The sequence below is a fragment of the Rhea americana genome, unplaced genomic scaffold (assembly GCF_003343005.1).
Source record: "Rhea americana isolate MKP2758 unplaced genomic scaffold, rheAme1 scaffold_180, whole genome shotgun sequence".
Lineage (NCBI taxonomy): Eukaryota > Metazoa > Chordata > Aves > Rheiformes > Rheidae > Rhea > Rhea americana.
The window spans coordinates 382,944-395,840 of record NW_028185928.1 but is presented as its reverse complement, the minus strand read 5'-3'; the positions used below and the strand labels follow the sequence as shown (position 1 = coordinate 395,840).

Below are 12,897 nucleotides of genomic sequence, written 5' to 3'. Positions count from 1 at the left end.
ATCGATTTTTGTACTTTCAGAACTTGTTTCCCTACTTACTGGAGTAAAAGCAAGACCTCTTGAATGTTTTCACAGGAGTATGTGTATGTGTCACAAAGACTGGTCCTGGTGTGCCCTAACAGCTCGCACGCAGGGTGACAGAGAGCCTGCCTTTCCCTTCTGTGCTCTCTCTCCATTAAGAAAATGAGGCTGAAAATTATGTTTAACCATAAAAAAAATTTGGCAAAGCCTATGCAAAATTTTATAAAAGCATGTTCCATCAAGTTTCTACTTTTATAGAAGAATGTCATCAATTTCTCTTAAAGTRGAGTAATTTTAGATTCAAAAAACTAAGTTGAGAAGTTTGTATGCAGGGCCAGATCCTTATTGAGTTCAGTTACCTTTTTTTCARTGACTTCAGTGAAGCTATTCCAAGTTACATCATGTGAACAGAGACTATGATCTTTGACTGTATGCAATCCAAACATGAAAAAAAGCTATCATTATGGATGATGTATTTTAGTTAAAAATTAAGGAAAATATTGAAAGAGTGTAAAATTTTATGCAAGTTTCAGAGTGATCCAAACTGATTTCAAAACTCACATGCATAAACATTTCCTGTAGTAAGTTTTATAACTTTTCTTCTATTTGTAACTGAAAGTTTAAGAGTGCTGCAAGAAAGATAGTTCGTTCTTACATTCCTTCCAAGAAGCAATTCACACAAGACCTCATAAAAGAACACCTTCCGATTGTTGTTCTAGGCTGCTTAAGACAGCACAGTGATATAGCTAGTTAAAATAAATATCCAAGCATGGAGGCACTTTTGCTAGTCATTCTTCATTAATYGAATGGTTTATGAACAGTAGCCTTAAAATCATTGCATATGTATCAATAAGCATTAAAAGAACAGAGGTTATTTTAGGCTTACAGGGAAAACATGAAAAAAAGAAAAGACAGAGGTAGTTAAAAGGTGATTCTGAAGCAAGTACTTCTTGACTTAAGTTTTAGGTATGCATAATTATATGAACACAGCTATTGAATCAGGCCCCACATTTTTATTTCTGTTTATTTCGATTAATACCTTTAAGCATTCAGTTTTATTCCATCTGGAATTACTAAGAGTCGTATTTCTCCAATGAATTCAGTAAGACTGCTCATTTAAAATAAGAGAACTTAATACATAATCTTCACTGTGTGTATGAGAAATATATATAATTATTCTGAAATATTGTGGGTTTCAGTACTTTATCAGAATGAAGAATTGTGAGGTCCGTTTTTTTTCCTTCAGGTAATTACTCATTAAACCCACCTGAAGTTAATGACAGCTAGTTTCACAGATGTTGATGGAAAGCGGAATTTGCCTGGAATATAATATATTTGTTAGTATTCCTAGCTTTCTGCTTTCAAGTGAGAGTACTTTAGAATCATGATTTCCATATTAAATTTGGTAGAAGTTGGTATAGGCTGCTATGCAAAAAAGCTCTCTGGAACTAATTATTATTTATATTTACTGAATTTATCTGCAATACTTCAAATATGTTTCACCTGACAGCATACACAGTTATTTGAAGAATAACTTTTCATCAGTTAAAGCTAAAAAATTGTTTTCATTCAGAAATGCATTGATTAATTTTTCAGAAAAGTTTCATATTCTTTATTTTTACTATGATGCACAAAGAATATTATAATTCTAGAAATAACATTTTGAGGACTGCAATTTGTTTATTATTAACTATTAAAATTAGAATGGCATTCCTAAATTTTCTGGCTTCAGAAAAGTAAACAAATTTCATATTGCTTTTTCTTTTCTAACTTAAAAATGRTTGGAGAGAGAGAAAAATGTTTGCAGAAAGAGTGAAGAATTAATTTAGAAATACTTCCTTAGCATTTCTTTGTGGAGTACAGCTTAAATTTTCATATATTTGACTTTAGTAGCTGACACAGGTTTGTTTTGGAATTATATCTATGCATTCTTGCAAACCTATTAAATATTTCCTAAAGATTAAGGATACTCAGAGAATTGGGCTTATGAATACTCAAAAGGACATCAGTCATGCAAAGAAAGATTAAATTTGATAAAGGGAGAGACAGATGAATTATGTGCCCTGATCAAACTGACTGTGTTAATTAAATATCTRTGCTGATTCATGATTCTTCTTCTTTAGTACAACTTTCATACAACCTATGCATCCCGTTTTTATAGACAGGAAAAAGAAGAGTTTATAGAATGGTACAAATTTATCCCTGGTATAATTCAGCCTACATACRTAGCGTACATGTGAGCTGATTTTGGCTATTTCTTCGCTTCTTTATGATTCTGTGAAACACTTAAGTGGAGTTTGACTCCCGTTGGACAAAATGTGCCATCAACAACTTGAGACTGTACCCTTAGATGTCACGTCTGGAGTCTTGAATAGCTGCAACAATCACCAGTAAATAAGAATCTTTTCTTGTTATTCACTGTTTTGTGTTTTTACTTTCTTCTTGAAAATTGCACAATATTTTCACTAACAGTAAAGGTAGAGGCCAAGAGACTTAATCATCTCTAGTTAACAAATACCAGATTTTGAATTCAGATTCTAAATTAAAAAATATTTTTTAGCTTCAACTGACTTCACATTATTTATAAGTATAACTATATATGCTGTCAGGCAAAACAGATTCAAAGCATTTACATATTTTTCACTAAATGTAAGCTGGTGGTGTAACAGTTGTGTGCTGTGACACACTTGGTCAAAGGATGCATCTACATTAGTGTTTTGGTTTGGATCAGGAGTGGGCTTTTGAAATGAATCTTCAAGTGGTTCCTGCTTACTTTGGTTTGGTGAGTATGATGGAATAGTTTTGGAGCTCATGAGCCAAATCCCTTTAGATGAAACTAAGCTGGAAGGTTGCTCCAGGGGCACGACGAGTGTGCCCAGGCGCGAGCGGCCAGCAGTCCAGGGGGCCAGGCGGTGCACGTCCAAATAAAAAATTCCCGGTGCTGGGTAGCGTGGAGGTCAGGTCTGCACCCTTTYTCTCATCTGTGCTTTTGGGGTATGTGTTCTTCGCATGGAAAGCAGCCCACTGAACCGAATGACTCTTTGGGCAGTGAGTAGCTATTTTACAGACATCCCAGTACTTCGTGTGCCTTTATGCCTTTCAGGTAGCTAAGGCACAGTCATACACATGATTGCTCACAAGAGCAACTTGTTGCTTTGAAGTGAATCAAAGTGCTTTTTTTGGGTAAAGACTCAAAGGACTGAGTTTTTCTGTTAGCACAATGTAATGAAATAACTGGCATAAAAGATACCAAATCATTGGAAGGTAAATTATGTAAGATCTTATGTCTTTTCCTTCTCTTTACATAATATTTATGTTACTTTCCAAGAACCTCAGGTGATGAAAATCATCAAAGTTTCATTGAGCAAGCGGCGCTACATGATATGTAAATAATGCAGTAGAAAAGATTGTAATCTTGCATTCATCTCAGGTGAAATAAGAACATGGATAAGTAACTTCTTACGCTGCATTTACCAGTGGAGAACAGCACTTCAGTGTGATAATGGGGCACTCATCCAGGGTTAAGATTTCTCTTTTTAATCTTCCTTTGTTTTGTATTTCTTGTAATATCTTCCCTAGGGAAGAGACTATGTCTTCCTACATGTCTCTACAATGCCTTCTATTATAAGATTTCTTAGGCATCTGGGAACTCCTGGAGAAATAACTAATAAAACTATTTCTAGTAATAATGTGCCTGCTAACAAATAAAATGATTTTTCAATAGCTGGACATAATAGTGATAGAGTTATTCATATTGCAGCCAATTCCAAGCACTGGGCTATTTTTGTGACTCTGACAGAATATATTACTCATCTGCTTCAAGCTGTCTGCTTGGCTAAGCAGTGGCTACTTCCAAATTTTTTGAATTCCTAAAGATTTTCCCTCTCAGTGTGTGGTTTTTTTGTTAGCAGAACCAAACATCAGGGTAATAGGTTGATTTTGAAAATGACAATAGGTAGAACAGATGAAAGGGATCACTTGGAGGTAGCAGCAAGAAACTCTCTTGTGTCAGTCAGTTTGTAGGATGGCTCTGTGGTGGTCCTGCAACCCCAGATCCTGACTGCCTTCATATGGGAGAACACGCATCATCACTTGTCTGCAAAATGTGCGTTTGCCAGTTTTGCTGCTTTGAGCTTCAGGCTGTGTTGTATGCTTAGGGCTTACTACCACATGTATAGTAYGATTTTTTTCCCACATACAGAGGTTAGACTTGAGTTTTCTCAGAAGTAGCTTTCTTAGGAAAAAAAAAAAGAAAGAAAAAGAAAAGCATTCCATTTATTACCCCAGACTTTCTGGAATTGAGTTTAAGGTTATTTCTTGCTAAGATTTTTATATTGCACTGTAAATACAATTTCTCTGACTGATCCTGCTTGTGCTTATTCATCACATCACTAAAGAAAGTTTTCCTGCTTTGATGAATGCACCTGGAGAAGGACCTCTACTCCAAGAGGACTTCTCAGAGCTGCTGGTAAAGCAGACACACAGGCATGTCCATGCACCACCCTCTTCATGAAAAGGTTTCTGTCTCCCTGCATAAGCCACACTGAGGGCAGCTCATGTGGGTGTGAATAAGCCTGACAGACGGGCAGTCAGTGCGATGCCAGGGCTGGGAGAGGCTTGGACAGTGAGAGGTACTTAGTGAAAGGAGCACATATTGAAAAGAGCTGTCTGTGCAGCACCTTCAGTCTTGTAAATCTTTCATTTTTAATGTCTCTTTACTTTGTCTCTTTCAGTTTAAAAAAATTATTCAGTGGCAGCACACTGGGGCTTCTGAAATCCCTTAATGAACTAATTGAGATGTCTGGTTCTCATGATTTTCAGTGTGCATGCATGCGTGTGGGTGTGGGTGTTGACTCAAGGTTACTCTACTTCAATTTGTAAGGCTACGTGCTGATGATTGTTTTTTTCTGCTTATTTGCTGATTTTATTTTTTGCTTTCCATGAGCTGGCATCATGCAGATGTTTACCAGTGTCCTGAAAGTGAAAGTTTGTTTCACATTCACGAGAAATACTTTTCCCCAAAGCTGTATTACAAAGCTTGTTTTTAACTTCTCTCTTCTCTTTCTACCTGTGGTTCTGCAGATACAGCTTTTTTATTACTGTCTTCAGCTTACTTTTCAATGCCACATCTCTTCCATTTGTTTAATTTATTTGGATTACATATAAATATAACTGCCTCTACTAAAAGGTCATTGCTTTACATTAACCTCCAGTCTCCCATGTGCACAATTTTTTTTTTCTGTTGCAAAAAGAAAAACTTTAAAATACAGCACTTCCTCCACTGTCTTTAGATTTTCTGTAATTTTCTATACCTATGCTCAACCATTACACACAGCAAATTGTTTAATGCTGTGGGTACACTTCTGAAAATTTGCACTAGTTATTGGTGGAGGAAAGTTATGTATATTCTACATGCCAGGCATGCCACAGTTGATTTGTATGAAGTTTTTCAGCTTTAGTGTGTAGCATGACCATGCTAGTTTCAACACTCCATCCATTTTTCCTCTTATTTTGTTAGCCTCTTTGCACTGTACTTTGTTTACCTTAGGGRAAGTAGTTCTCCAGGCTTGAGTAGTAATAATCCCAGAGATAAAAGCATGTCTGATACTGAATTTCACTATTACGAACAGGAAAACCAGTCTATATAAAATAAAAAATACAAGAGAGAGAGAGTAGTAGAGTCATTTATCTCTATGAGCATTTATTTTATTTATGAATTACTCATATTCATATAGTTCTGAACTTTCTGGGTTTTATTTTGAAACTAGAAGCAGAGTTGGAGGAATACTGGTGGAAAGGTTGTGGTATAGCTGTGCTCAAGAGCATAAAATACCTCAAATTCTGCAAGAGAACATCTTTAGCTGGAAAGCCCAGTTTTAGAGGCCATTCAGAAGTGGAGAGGAGGACAGCAGATTGCATTTTATAAGTACTTAAAATTTTGGATGTCTGCATAAAACTCTTTTCATGTGTGTTATTTGGACCTGCTTATGAGTATGGAGTGAACAGGTTAACCACTGATGAAGTGGGAAAAAACCCTGTATTGGGGATTAGGTTTATGTGGTCAAAATTAAGTATATATTTAGTACTTCTCGTACATACTAAATTAAACCCAGGCAACATGTTAAAGATGGTAAATTTCCAGCCTGTCTCTCATCTAACTTGAGTTATTTCCAAGTCTTAGCTCGCCATTTAAACGACATCAATAAACCGGCAAGAAATAGTTACTTTCAAATGGTGATTTGTATCATCCTAGAATAGGCATCTAAAATACATGAGTTCAGACATTCCTGGTATGATTTAGTCTGTCCCCRTCATCTGAAGAAAGAAATTAAAGGGCTAGCCTGAAGTAGATATGTGACTCTCAATAAGAAAACCTAATTGTTTAGTATTAGCTGCAAAATGCTACGTTGCATATTTTTATAAAAGCACCAAAGTTTCCATTGTTGATCTCATTAGAAAAGGGAGCCTCTTTTTAGTTAAAGAATCGCCTGTATTAGAGTACACCAGCAGCTGCAAGTTAATCTTCATGTTCAGTTTCAGAGCAATCTCTGATAAGGAATCAAAAACTCCAAAAAAACTTGTTGCCAAGGGTAACTCTGCTTTTTGACAGTGGAATGCTTTAGTAATACCAAAGACCCCAGTGTGAAAATACAAAGGGACTCCAGTTTAAGGGACAGATTGATTGAAAGCCAGAAGGGCAGCTTGTAACCATCAGTACCTAAATGAGAGCACTGATTTTTAACTTGAGTGATACCAGACAGTAACTGCTTGTTTTTCCCTGGCTTGAACTTTCACGTTTTGCTAAATGTGATAACTCTGGCAAATTGCATCATGCAGCCCGAAACAAACAAATGTTCTGTATTTTACTGTATGTTCCCCTGCAAAACCTTAGTAAATTAGATTGGCAACACAATGATCATCATACGCTGCAGAACTTGAAGGCTATCTGCCCTTTGATCTGGTGGGCTGTCTCTTCATTGCAAGCCTGAATAGGCCCATTAGGTTTTGCAGTGTTAAAGAATCATATAACTGAMCTGGCTGGAAATTCAAACTTTCCCAAGCAAGACTCCCAGGAAATAAGAGAAATACTGTCCTTTCTCTTATCCTGCTAAATTATTTCATACGTAAGGTATATGCWTACCTAAAACTTTGTGATCAAAGATGAAAGTAGGTATGACCACAGATTTTACTGTAACACCAGACTTTGTATTTCTTACTAGAACATATTCCTGTTTTGTGGTAGTCTTCTTTGATTTCTCTTGTATATTTCACAGTAAGAAAAATTAAAGAATGTAGCTATTGCTGCATTAATTATTCCATATTTAGTATGCAAAAATAATTACTCCGTTTCTGTCGTAAGCAAACTTGAGCGTTTCATTGATGTACTCCAGTTTCTTTGATTTTGTTTGTAACTAAAACAACATCTGTCCGTTATGAGAATGTATCGTATGCCATATATTGTTAGCATAAAGTTCTGGTTACATGTAAGTCTTAARTGAAAGGAGTCTTAATTTAAAATATGACTTAAAATTGAGCACGGGGAGGGCATGACTCTTGTGACGCTCTCTGAGATTCATCTCCCGATCCTGAGATCTTCATGAGCTGATCATCAGTATAGGATTGMTATTATGACCCTGTTTGGTCTTGTAACATATCTTTTTTTGTTTTTACTTCTTCATTCTTAGCTATATATATGGTTTTAAAATAAGGTTGTAATTAGCAACTGTGCTGAGAACATAAGAAAATCCTGCCTGGGAATTTTCTGCAGTCAATCTATCCACACTCCTTATCATAGCAGGCAATAAAGTATTTCAAAAAGTAGGATTGGGCCTCTGGTAGGCAATTATAAGCCATCTTTTTGCAAATACCAGAAGAGCAGGTTCATAGGTAGTAGAATCTYGCTTTATGGGCTTACTGAGTTTGAAATGAGAGCATCTGGATGGATCACAGGACATATATATCTTGGTCCTACTAATTTCTTGGCATTGTTTTTGACGATCAACTTTCTAATTCAGACAAGTCACATAGGTTTGACATCCTAAGCAAATTCTCCGTGGGACCACATGTCTTTGCTCCRATGTCATTTCTGTATTTTGCATCTGAAGAAGAAATTTCATGTCCAATCTAAATGTAAAGTGTTTTTCTTCAGTACCATGCTCACTCTYCAACCCCAGCATTAGTTACTGATTCAGTCTTCAGCGGATAATGTTATGATACTTTCTCYATTTGTGCTTCCAATGACATGTTATGCAATGCTCAGTAGTTCTTGTTTGAAGCCATGTAACATACATAACGTCCGAATCCACACAGATGACAGCTAAATCACAGGCAGATGACAAACAGTTTCTCCTTGCATCAAGATTTTAAATGAAGTTTTACTTGGTATGAGAACATAATAATAAAGAACTTCTTGAGATACTTCAGAAGAACCATTTTATCTGAAAATGACCCTTGTTGGGTGACTGTGTGTGTACGTTAYGTTGCCAAGTGCCATTGAAGTGTGTTGGAGCCCTGCAGAAGAGTACCAGAATGTGCCTCAGGGCACATTTCTCAGGGTGAGAAATGGTTGAAATCTGAAAATTACTGTAGGCAGTGCCCAACATCACACACAACTCAGCAACATATATTTTGTGTTCCTTCTCATGTTTATGTTAACTTTTTAAACATAACTTTCTGGAGGATGTAAGCAATAGCTCCTCAAAATTATTCTACTGGATCAGGAAGTTATGTTATGTCAAAATCATGAGATTTCTGCAGATTTTATTCCATTCTTTCACTTCAGTAAATTGTAGGTGCCAGAGAGTACAGATTGGTGACTACTACAGAAACTCTGCATCTATATGCTTAGGGTCTTTCTTGTGTATGTTTTCTTCTGGTACTCCTTTGTAGAAGTCAGCATTTGCTTGTCAGAAAGTACATTTCATATCCTTATRCCAGAGCACTTATAAAACAAGAAGCAGATACATTGTAAATTCTCACACATTCAGTCTTTGGGTAAAATTTTTTGCTCATTCCCATGCAGGAGTGTTTAAAATATGAAAAAATGTATAATATTATTAAGGTGAARGATGAAAAAGAGCAGTTTGCAGTTGTACAATAGAATTAAAAACTCCTCCCTTGCCACCTCAAAGAAATAGGTAGACATCACTGTATGTTAATAGTGATTTCATGAACAAAAAGAATTACCTTTGCTGACTATATTATTTATACTATTCAAATTATATACACRTCTTGAATAAATATAAACACTTTACAGACTATCCATTTTGGCTTTAGATCTGAAACATATTTGGTTACATACTACTTTATTATTACATTGTTTTCACAAGCAAATATTGATGTTAGTGATTAATTGCTGATTAGTTCTGTTTGGTGTGGGTCAGCTGCACTTAGAGACTGTGGCCATGCTGCATACCACAACTATTCTGCCTGTAATTCTCTTGCTTAGGAGTGCAATGAATGTATTGCCAGGAAGCCGAACTGAATGAAACATGTTTTTTCTTGACCCAGCCATTTTATCAGATTAGTCCTCAGGGTTGTATTTGTTAACTATTTCTAAATGTATTATCTTAAATCTTCAGACATACCTGAGGGAGAAACAATTTTTTTAGGACTATTACTTTGAGGTTGCCGCTTTTGGATTTATTCTAAATTACTACATACCTTTAAAATCTGAGACTCTTTATGAGTGGCAGAATTCCAGGTGATTAGTTAGGAATAAAGATCTAGAAAAGGACTTGATAGCAGTGAAAACAAGAAGCCTTGTACCTATCTCTAGTTCTCATTTCAAAATCCTTTGTTTTTATTGGYGATTATGTTGTTTGATTCTTCTTTCCTAATTAAAATATTTAAGTTGTTCTTCACACTGACCTATACAAATTCTGGGTGTACAGCATAAACATTAGCCTTAATTTAATTATAGTAATATGTGTGCATGGAAGGAATTGCGTGAAATGACCCCCTCTCCAAACTAACAACACAACAACAGTATTTTTTTTTCTAAAACTATATATTTGGTTCCTATGAAAATTATACAGCTTAAAACTACAGTATGGTCATTAGTTCATAATGTGATTTACTAATAAAACTAAAATAAGAGACTTCATTGAATAACACAGTCACCAAGTAAACAAATCTTTTCTTCTTTACATCAAGAACAGGAAATATCATTGCTTTGAATAAGATTTTCCATTCATGTGGTTTTTGTGGTAAGGATTTTTTTCTTCACATTGATATAATTTTTGTTACATGCTTTAAATTACACCTAGAACCAGTTAAACCCAAATATCAACAATATAACTTGAATGAATAAATAAGCAAGACAGTACTGTTATTTCAGCTCTGTATTAAGCTCTGTATTTGAATCTCACTTTGGGGAAAAAAAACATACATATTGGGGGTGAATCATGCAAATTTAGATGCCTTAAGTTATATGGAACCTCTGTTTTTCATCTGGGAAATTTCAATCCTCCAAGGAAACTTTGCCCAATCACATTATTTGGTTGTGGGAACGGRAGGAAGTTGCTTTTGCTTAGACCGTTTTCTCATGTCCATCTCTTGTATTAAAATATAAGAAGCACGGTATGTCATTAAAAGCAAAACACCATTTATACTTTTTTCCCAGCTTCAGGATGTGAAAAATCTGTATGAATATAATTTAGATGAACGCTTTTACATTTGGAGGGCAAATCAAGATAGGCAGTAATGCTCACTGCATAGGTAAGTGAGTGAAATGTGAACAGTGACTTCTAGTCAGGCACCAAAATATACCCCCCTTTTAAAGAAATAGCATAGTACAAATTCAGAAACACCTAGGAGAGAAGTTTATAGGGTTTTCTTAGTGAAGATTGAGTTTAGGCTCTGGATTGTACTGTAAGAAAAAAACATAACTGGACACTTGCCTGTATACATGCAAATTATACCATCGATATCAATAAAGATGTATTACTGTATCTAACCCATGCCCAGCTGCAGCCAGTGGAGCATCTGAGGTGCCTCTGTCAGCCCTAACTACTCTGTGGTAGGAATTTTATTATAGTTTAATACAATTAAATATATATATAYATAATATGCATTTGTGAAAGAAGTAGCAAAACAAGAATAATCAATAAGAAGGAGATAGTTCTTACCAAGGTAAACTTAACTAGAACTCMATTTCATGACTATCACTATTTGATCTGAGTTGATCAAGGACTTGGCACACTCAAGTTAAAAACATAACCAACCACAGGCTAGAAACTAAGATACAGCAACATCAGCACAAAATCRGTCAGATTTGTACTGCTAGTTTTAAGATTACGGAATAATGGCTTTTTCCTGTTTCACAGCCAACTACATATGTGCAGTGTTGTATAAAGCTAAAGACTTATTGGGAGYCATTTACCATGGAATATCATCCTATAGTATCTGTTAGTTGAGGATATAGTAGGATGCCTGATGCTATTGCTTGATTACGTGATTACTGTTCTGTAACTGAAGTCAYTTTGAAGAAGACTCCAGTTTAATTTATGTGTACATGTTACTACAATTTGAGGGACATCTATTCTGTTTTCCAAACCATTCCCTTTCATTTTCTATACCACAAACTTTGTTGAAGGATGTGTGGGTATAGGCTTGAATATTAYCCTTTTCCATAATGTTCAATTGAGAAATCTTGAAATATTTTAGATTATAAAGTGYCTCTGGAGGTCGTCCAGTCCCACCTCCCAACATTAGGTCCCATCTAGTATCAAACTTGGATAAGTTTGTTCCAGGGATGTTCCTGCTGAATTTTGAATATTGACAATGGCAGCAACTCTTTAGCCAGGACAACTTGTTCCAAYGCCTAATCTCTCTCATGGAGAAAATATTTTTCCTTATGTTTAGTTGGAATTTCCCTTGCTATAAATTGTGACTATTGCTTTTCTTTCCTTTTACTTACTTGCATATCCCCTGGCATGTACTGAACAGGTAATGCCAAGGCATGGCTTGGGTAGTTATATAATGAAGTAGTAGAGAGTTTGGCTGTGTGAATATAGGAATGTGCCATCCCAGATAGCTTCAAGACCAGCAGAACATCCTTGGCCAGTTTTTATTGGTATACACTCGAGCAAAGAAGGCTAGATATTGTTGTATGATAATAGAATAATGGCAGCACTTTTTATTTGAAGACTGTAAAAGGTAAAATTAATTAGAAACTAGCTTTTGAGCYTAAACAAATAAAACCATATTTTTTCATTGACATTTCAATGCAAAAACATTACTGGAACAAGACCAAAAACTTGCTGTCGTTTTTGTATACAAAAATAAATTCAGCATTTTGTTTCCTTAAGTTCAGTGGATTAGATTTTTTAACAGGGACACTACAGGAAGAATATGGATATAGTTTACTGACTTTCATCATGCACACGAACAGGCATGAAGAGCAAACCACAGCTGTAACATCAAAGAAAGCAGAGCAAATAAAAAGGGAGAGAAAATAGGAATAAGCAAGAAAGACTTCCAGCTTTCTGGAGCTATTTCTCCCTGGTAGGGAGCCTGACTGCTTGGACTGTTTGAGCAGTTTACATTTTCATTCTCTTTAATATATCTTACGTTAGTATCTTGTCTCTGCTTATCAGCAGGTTGAGACGCAAGCCTCTGTTATGTTACAATATTGGCTTGKTTTTTTATAAGAAAAAAGATGTGGTATGTTCAGTTTGTGCAGTAGGAGAAGGAATAATATGAAATAGAGAAAAGAGGGAGAAAAACTGAAGCTGAATAACCTCATGCTAGAGAATGTAAGCATTTCCTTTGTTAGTGTGAAGGAAGTTTGTTGATTTTACCAGAGCTTCTGTTAAGTTAATAGGAGGAAAATGCATCTTGCCTGTTTTAACTTGAAAATAATTGAAAATTGGT

At 35.5% G+C, this 12,897-nt stretch overlaps 1 protein-coding gene across 1 annotated transcript in view; it reads left to right on the top strand.

The window, feature by feature from the left end:
* The window catches only part of MOXD1 (monooxygenase DBH like 1), a 50,168-nt gene that overhangs the window by 14,368 nt on the left and 22,903 nt on the right, over positions 1 to 12,897 (top strand). The gene's annotated exons all lie outside the window — the stretch shown is intronic.